Raw genomic sequence first — 8,826 nt, forward strand, 5'->3', positions numbered from 1 at the left:
AATTTATATTTTTTCATTAAAATAATCCAATGCACATAAGCTTTCTCTTCCTCTTGAAGTAAAATACGAACAATGTATCATATGGTTAATGGAAGACTCGGCCCTTTCTCTAGCGGTGCTCAAAAGATCTGATACTCCTTTCTCATGGGTGGGTGAAGATGAGGATGACGAGAACTCTAAGAAAGCCATAAGGATTGAAATAAAGAGTTGTGTCCGATCTGATTGGATTTCTTCCACCTCAGGCTAGGGAATGCCAGAGCAATCAGAGTGGTTCTTGGGCCAATCATCAACATAATGGCAAAGGGGATGTTGTGGTTGTTCTCTGTCATTGAGTTTAGGCGATGAATTAAAGTTTCTGCAATTCATGTAAGAGCTTCGTTGCGTGGAAATCATTGTTTGCAATAACTTCGCATAAAGCTTATGTGTATTGGGCTATTTCAGTAAAAATGTATATAAATTAATTAACGAAAGGGTATAATGGGTATTTGGAACAATTGAAGCTTCGGTTTAACGTTTTCCGTTAGATCAGTGACAGAGAGGTATTTGTTGAGTTGTTTAAAAGTTTAGAGAAGGTTTTTGTTAAAATGAAACTAAAGGGAAAATTTTTATGATTGTCAAAAACTCCACCGATGGTTTTTGTATTTTACCCCTTCTTTCTCATGGGCTAAACGACCCCAACCCTATCCTATGGCAGTGTGATTTGATCTACTGTCTCTACCCCGACGAGTCAGAGATCCTACCGACGGTAGCCCAGCCGTTTTATAATCAATTAATTATAGTCAGAGATCCTGGTGGCAGTGGGATTAGATTCGAAAATTATTAGATAAACCCTCGCATTTCTAAAACGTCTTCCTTCCTCTCTGCATGAAAGTTGATCAACTGTTTTATAATCATAGTCACGGTTCCTCTGCAAGATCAGATCCAAGAAGTCTCCTTCTGTAAAACTCATCTCATTTTTCGTGAATTGAGTAGCCCAGCTGAGAAGTCGATGGATACGAAGAGATTCAGGACGCAAATATCTCCACCGAAGCACTCAGATCTGGCAAATGACTGTAGTTCTCAAGTAGCAGGGAGGAAGAGTACTGGACTCAATACGATGAAGTTGATGGGGATCCTGGTTGTATGTTTAATGATTTTCCCAGTTCTGGTCTCCATCATTTATCGAGACATGAAGTCAGATCGAGTTCGGGGATTTGCAGAAGCAAGGGATTTTCTATTAATAACCGAAGAAGGTACTTATTTCCAGTATATCTACAAAATCAAATCATGCGTTTTCTTCTTATCTATCATCTTCTTTTTCGGCTGTGTTCACCCATTTCTCGTTTTAATAATTTTTATTTCTTGGAAGACGAACTTTTGCCTTAGCTACTTCCAGAAAATTCTGACTTTTCTCATTTACGTAACCCCAGTAGAATTTCTATATCAATATGATGTTCAATTCACTTGATTTGTCGTCTACGTACGATATGATATTGTTTTTCTAACTCCGTCTTGTTCATCATCGTCAGTCATTGCCGTTGCCATGATCATCATCTTAATTCGTAATAACAACGTTTTGTGTTGTTTGATTCAATGTGATTGTATACTGGAAATGAACACAATTGATGAGTGTTATTTGGAGCTCTTAAACTAAAATCTACATGTTTGATCTAGGATACTAATTGTTAAATTTCTCACTGTGCTATATTTATTTTTTAAACTATGTTGTTCTCTGTAGATGTAATTATAGGGTTCAAAATAAAACATTGTTCTGCTCGTTCAATCAATATCTAGCTAGTAATTTCTTCCTTATGGGATCAGAATTTTTTCTGTTTTTAAGTCCATATATATTTCTGAATGTTCTTTTTAAGTCCGTATATATTTTTTAATTTGTTTCTTGAAGAAAGCATAGTTGAGGATGGATTTTATGGTTGTTTACTAATATTTTAATTGTCCAAGGGATTGATTGGAGGAAATTGAAAAGATAGGATAATATCAACTTCGACGTAATTAAACTGATCCAGTTAAACACTAATTAAAGAACCTTTCAATCTGCTCAAAATTTGAAGGAATGTTTGAATATGAATTCTTAGCTATAGCCTTTTTTTCTTTTTCTTTTTTTTTTGTTTTTTTGTATTTATGAATTTCTTACTGATGTTATCTCTGTCTCATTATGTCTTGTTGTTCATTATCTTTTTCTGATGTCTTCAATGCATTTCATTCCTCTTACAACACAACCCGGCTCGGCTTGTTTGCAAATTTATTTTTAAGCCATTTCACCTCTTTGATTGAAATACCAGTCTCTCATGTTGTAATTGCTTTACCACCATAGTGTCATTCAAGTATTTGGTTAAGTCCACACATTAGAGATCATGTACTCAAGTTGTTCAAGTTTCCACCTTGTTTAGGGTAAAGAAATATAACTGATGGCTTTAAGCTTTTGTTCTGGTCTAGAACCTGAAGGGTAATTTCTCTGATTTTCTGTCTTTCATCCTTTATTATTTATTATGTATTTTTGTCTTTTTCTCCGCCCCCAATAACTAAAAAGACCATTTCAAACAAATTAGGTATCAAGTTTAGAACATCTGTGACTATTTTGACATTTGAACCCCAATATTCCTTCTACAAAATTACAACATAAAGGGTGACTATTCCACAGCTGCTGCTTCACTTGAGATCATAGGTGAGCATAATCTACAGATCCATGCACTTGCGCAGTCTATGTTTCTTCCTAACCTATTTGTCTGTGGAAACAAATTAACATCTACCTTAAATAAGCACTCATGAAAAGAGTAATTTGTAGTTCATTTTGCATGTTTGATTATGATATTTGTACCTAATAAGTTAATTCTGAAATAAAATTTGAATTATGACTGAAAAGGAAGAGTCAGATGATGCAATCAAATAATATGCATTAACTATTTTCTTGTCCATTCCATAATTAACTAAATTTGGATGGAGCATGACTCAATGGTTTCAATTTGATTTCCTAATGCTTGATCTGTTTGCTTTAATGGTGCTCCCCCTCTCATTTAGATTGCTAATTTGTGCTCCCTTCCCCAAATAAAAGTTCCAAAATCAGGTTCCGAAGACATTATATCCGATCAAACTGTTGAGGAGACTCAAGACAAATTGCTTGGCGGCCTTCTTGTTGATGAGTTTGATGATGAGGAATCTTGTCTAAGTAGGTACCAGTCCATCTTATATCGCAAGACACTACCACACAGACCTTCTTCGTATCTTGTATCCAGGTTGCGAAGGTATGAAGCTTTGCATAAGCGCTGTGGAGCCTATACAAAGTCCTACAACAGGACATTGGAGCAGCTCAAGTCTGGCCACATCACTGGGCCCACAGATTGTAAATATGTGGTATGGATATCATTTAGCGGATTGGGAAACAGGATTCTAGCATTAGCTTCAGCATTCTTGTATGCACTTCTCACAAATAGGGTCCTACTTGTTGACCGTGGGAATGATATGACTGATCTCTTCTGTGAACCATTTCCAGGGGTGTCATGGCTACTCCCTTTGGAGTTCCCTCTTAATGATCAGTTCAACAGCTTCAATCAAGGGCATCCTCATTGCTATGGTAATATGGTTTTAAACAACTCAACAGGATCAGTACCACCACCTTTTGTATATCTTCATCTTGCCCATGATTATAATGATCATGATAAGCTTTTCTTCTGTGATCAAGATCAATCTCATCTCCAAAATGTTCCTTGGTTGGTCATCAAGACTGACAACTATTTTGTCCCATCACTCTTCTTGATCCCATCCTTTGACAAGGAACTGAGTAACCTCTTCCCCGATAAAGAAACGGTTTTCCACCACTTGGGTCGCTATCTTTTCCATCCCACAAATTCAGTATGGGGGTTGATTTCCAGGTATTATCAAGCATACTTGGCTAAAGCAGATGTGAGGGTGGGCATCCAGATTAGAGTGTTTGATACTGGCACAGGCCCATTCCAGTATGTGATAGATCAGATCCTAGCTTGTTCCCTGAAGGAGAAAGTGTTGCCGGAAGTTGATGTCCATAAACCCATCATCACTGGGCCATTGGGAAAATAAAGGTCTATAGCTGTCCTGATGACATCTCTAACCTCTGGGTACGTTGAAAAGATAAGGAATATGTATTGGGAGCACCCTACAGTCACTGGGGAGGCGATTGGGGTTTACCAGCCAAGCCATGAAGAGTATCAACAAAGCGAGAAGCAGATACACAACAGGAAGGCATGGGCTGAAATGTATCTCCTGAGCCTGAGCGATGTCTTGGTCACAAGCGCATGGTCGACCTTTGGGTATGTAGCTCAGGGTCTTGGAGGCTTGAAACCATGGATTCTCTACAAGCCTGAGAATAGGACAACCCCTGATCCACCTTGTCGTCAGGCCATGTCCATGGAACCTTGCTTCCATGCTCCTCCACTTTATGATTGCAAGGCAAAGAGAGGGGCAGATACGGGGGCATTTGTCCCGCACGTGAGACATTGTGAGGACATGACCTGGGGCCTTAAGCTGGTCGATTGCTCGTGACCAGTTCTAGGTGTTTGTATTTATTATCTCATCAGTATTATCAGTTGATGCCGAGGATAATGGTGAATTGGTGATTGATAAACACGACTAATCATCTCCACAGGTAGGGGCTGAATTGGACAAGTCCAAACTTAATGGTCCAAGGTATTTATTAAATTGGTTTGGACCTGGTTCATCCATAATAAATTTATATTAGATTGGGTTAGATATATCTGATTCATTAATAGAAGATAAAAATATAGGTGTCAATAGATCAGATTTAGATTAAAACTGATGAAGGGGAATTTGGCCCGACCTCGCAATCACCCGACACGTGGCAAAAACAAGCAATTCGGGACAGTAGAGCGCCCAAAGCGAGCACCGAAAGCAAGTCCAAGCTCACTACTGAGCCCGAACTCCACCAGATCGCCCTAAAAAGAGCCCGAGCTCCCTACCAAGAGTCCGAGCTCCCTATTAAGAACCCGAGCTCCCTACTGAGAACCCGAGCTCCCTGCAAGGAGCATGAACTATATTGGGCCCCAAGCCTCACAAAGCTGTGACCCGAGCTGGCCCATGGCAGCTCGGAACACTCCCCAAACCGAACTCAAGACATCTCGCTCGCCACTCCAACATCGCTTCCGAAACACCAGGCTGACCAAACGTACCTGACACCAAGGATGTCCGTACCCAAGGGCGACGCACCTGACTGATTTGAGATCTGACGCCTGACAGTCGCACTTCAAACGGCCTCCTGCTACCGCCACTTGCCACCGTCATTACTAGCCACAGAGACGGCTCCGACAAAAGGAGCAGTGGCGGTTCTGTCCGGCCAGAGGAAATGACATCCAAACTGGCAGGAGTTCAGAAGCAATCATGCCCGATCTGACGGAAGCCTGGAAGTGAGTGCGCGAAGTGGTTATAAAAGGCTCCTACCCCCCAGGAACGAGGTATGCTAACTTTTGCGCTATCTGGTCTATCTTGCCTTTGAAAGACTCTAACTTGAGCTTCAGAGCCCTTATGCCGGGTTCTCCCCAGAGCTTCTCTTCTCCCTCCGTTTCAGGTCCCTGCCACCCGGTTCAGAGGCAAGATCGTTGACAGCTAAGATCGGCCGGATTGTGCATCATCAATTGGTGACGTCTGTGGGAACGCTTCAAAAGGCCTCCCTCCAAAACTCTCATACCCCTTTCTTCTTCTTTGAAAAATTCAATACTCATGGCCTCTTCCAGCAACGCCGGATGCGGCACAGAGACAAACACCACCGGGGAACAACCTCAAGTTCCCGTGGTGTGTGTTGGGCAGTTCACCATCCCCCTCTCGGTGGACGGAATTCCCAATCTGAATATGCCACAAGCAGTGGCGCCTGTAAACCTACCTGCCACAAACATCCCCTTTCCTCTCCCCATCGAGACTACCTTCACTGAACCAACCGCCGTCCCCCTGGCAGCTAGCCAAAATCGGTTGGACGACCTAATGCAGTGCATGTAGGCAATGCAAGCCCAAATGCAACAATTCCAGCAACATCAGCACCAAGTGTTGCACAACCTCTCCCAGTATCACAATCAACAGCAGTTCCCCCAACTGCCACCGAACCAACAACTACTTCACCTCGCCACCCTACTCCGAAGCCGGTCAAGGCCTCTCCGCAGGATGGGCGCCTCCACCAAGGAAAGGCCTCCAGGCCCCAGAACCCCCCAAACAGCCAAGCCTCGTCCCCAGGCCAGAGAGAAAGAAAAGTCATCCCCGCCTCGCAGCTCGCAGGCGGGTCGGGAACCTCGCCCGCGAGATCGGCACCTCGGGGCTCCAAACCGGAGTTCCCACTCGTGGAAAACTGATTCGGCGCACTGGTAGCAGCGGACTACCAGCACTCCGGGCCCATCGAGCTCGGCAACACGGAGGCCAGCAGCGCCAGTACAAGGCCCACTCAGCAGCGAAGGCGCCGTCGAGGTCGACGAACCGCCACCCGCGTCCTGTCAGAGCTCAGAGGCAAAGGCGAGACAAGCTCGGACGAGGTAGGAGTTGCCCCGATTCTCTCAGTTCCTTCCCCCCTTGCGTCAGAACTCCTAACAATCCCCTTGCCCAGAGATTTCAAGCTTCCGCCTCTAGACAAGTATGACGGGTCCTTCGACCCCAACGACCACGTTGACGCTTTCCAGTCCCAAATGTACCTCGCCAGAGCCAGCGAATCATACATGTGCGTGGCTTTCACCACCACCCTCAAGGGGGTAGCCCGCACTTGGTACAGGAACCTGGCCCCCGGGTCGATAAAGTGTTGGGCTCAGTTCGTGCAGGTCTTCACTGCACACTTTGTCACCAGCAAATGGTGCCCCAGAGCAGAGGAAAGCATCTTCGGGGTAGTCCAAAGGAAAGGAGAACCCATACGGGGCTACATCAAACGATTCAATGAAGCATGCTTACAGATACCATAGTTAGACCCCGCGGTGCAGCTCGCCGCAGCAAAAAGAGGAGTGACGCACAAGGAGTTCAAATGGCACATGGTAGCTAACTAGCCCGCGACCGTGGCCGAGTTCCTCAAGCTCGCGGACAAGTTCATGAGGACGGAGGAGGAAATCAACCAACGAACCGAGGGCGGAAACGAGAAAAGAAAGAGGGATGGCGAGCCCTCTAACTCAGCCGACCGAAAAAACCCGGCCCGGGACCCAAAACCGAACCAGTCGTTCCGAGCTCCCCTACCAGTTCGGACGGATTACACGCCACTGAACACGAGGCGGACCGAGATCTTAATGACGATCAAGGATGCCCCGTACGTGAAATGGCCACCTCGCCTAAAGGGAAATCCGAACGAAAGAAACAATAATTTGTATTGTAGTTTCCATAGGGACCATGGTCATAGTACTGAGCAGTGCAATAACCTCCGAGACGAAATAGAGGGGCTCATCCGTCGCGGATACTTAAGAAACTTTGTACAGCACAACAATAATGGCAATAAAGCGGATCGACCAGGCGAGCACAAAAAGGATGCCCCCGAAACTAGCAGCAGGCCTGACGAACCGTTGCAGCGACAGCCTCCGGAAGAAAGGCCAATTCGGGGAACCATCCATGTAATTGTGGGAGGTTCGGTGGTAGCGGGGTGTACATCGGCGGCAGCCCGGACTTCAATTCGCGAAGCGGTCCTCGAGGAGCGGAACCCTCCAAAAAGGCCAAAGGCCGAAGAGCCAATCCTCTTCACGGAAGACGACGCGCGAGGAGTTCGCTACCCCCACGATGACGCACTTGTCATTAAATTAAGGATCATCGACTTCGAGGTTAGACGCGTACTCGTAGATTCGGGCAGCTCGGCGGACATCCTCTTTAGATCAGCATTTGATCGGCTACAGCTGCCGAGGAGCGAACTAAAGCCCGCAAACACTCCCCTGGTGGGCTTCAGCGGAGAGGAAGTCAGGCCCCTTGGAAAAATAACGGTGCCTGTGGAAGTCGGCACGTGGCCTTGTGCGGTCAGACTCAACCACGACTTCTTGGTGGTCGCGACCCCCTCCCCATACAATGCCATAATAGGACGGCCAATCATGCATATCCTACGGGTGGTGGTCTCCACCTACTATTTGGCCATGAAGTTCCCTACGGACTTCAGTGTGGGGGTAGCGCGGGGCGACCAGCTCGAGTCCCGCAAGTGCTACATTGTCGCCCTAAAGGGAAAGACCAAGGCGGCCGGCGACCTCGATCTAGAGCGGCCTGCGGAACAAGGCGAAGAACGAGCCTCGCCCACAGAAGAAACAGTCACGATCCCAACCTCGCCTACGGACCCAGCTCGCGCACTCCAGATTGGTGCTTCCGTCAAAGAACCCTTACGGACCGAACTGGTAAGTTTTTTACTCCAAAATTTAGATATTTTTGCATGGTTCGCGGCCGATATGCCTGGTATTGACCCTGGTCTTATGACTCACAAACTTAACACTGACCCTTTAGTCAGACCCGTTAGACAGAAGAAACGGAACTTAGCCCCAGAGCGCTGGAAGGCGGTCGACGAGGAAGTCGAGAAGCTCCTCGCGGCAGACTTCATAAGGGAAGTCCCTTACCCGAGCTGGGTGGCCAACCTTGTGCTGGTGAAAAAGGCGAACGGCAAGTGGCGCATGTGCATCGACTACACCGACCTGAACCGAGCTTGCCCGAAAGACTGCTTCCCCCTTCTTAGGATCGACCGCCTAGTGGACGCGACCTCGGGACATGAATTGCTAAGCTTCCTGGATGCCTACTCAGGCTACAACCAAATCCGGATGGACTAGTTCGACGAGGAAAAAACCAACTTCATAACCGAGTTCGGTCTATACTGTTACAAGGTCATGCCCTTCGGGTTAAAAAATGTCGGGGCGACCTTCC

The 8,826-nt window shown here is 46.0% G+C and overlaps 1 pseudogene across 1 annotated transcript; it reads left to right on the forward strand.

The window, feature by feature from the left end:
- The first annotated feature begins 689 nt into the window (after nt 1–689).
- LOC104598199 (galactoside 2-alpha-L-fucosyltransferase-like) lies at nt 690–4,626 on the forward strand (annotated as a pseudogene). Its single transcript, XR_016068501.1, has 2 exons — nt 690–1,232; nt 3,050–4,626. The product of XR_016068501.1 is annotated as a galactoside 2-alpha-L-fucosyltransferase-like (transcript).
- The last annotated feature ends 4,200 nt before the right edge of the window (nt 4,627–8,826 follow it).

The sequence above is a fragment of the Nelumbo nucifera genome, chromosome 4, assembly GCF_055504915.1.
Source record: "Nelumbo nucifera cultivar China Antique chromosome 4, China Antique-T2T, whole genome shotgun sequence".
Classification (NCBI taxonomy): domain Eukaryota; kingdom Viridiplantae; phylum Streptophyta; class Magnoliopsida; order Proteales; family Nelumbonaceae; genus Nelumbo; species Nelumbo nucifera.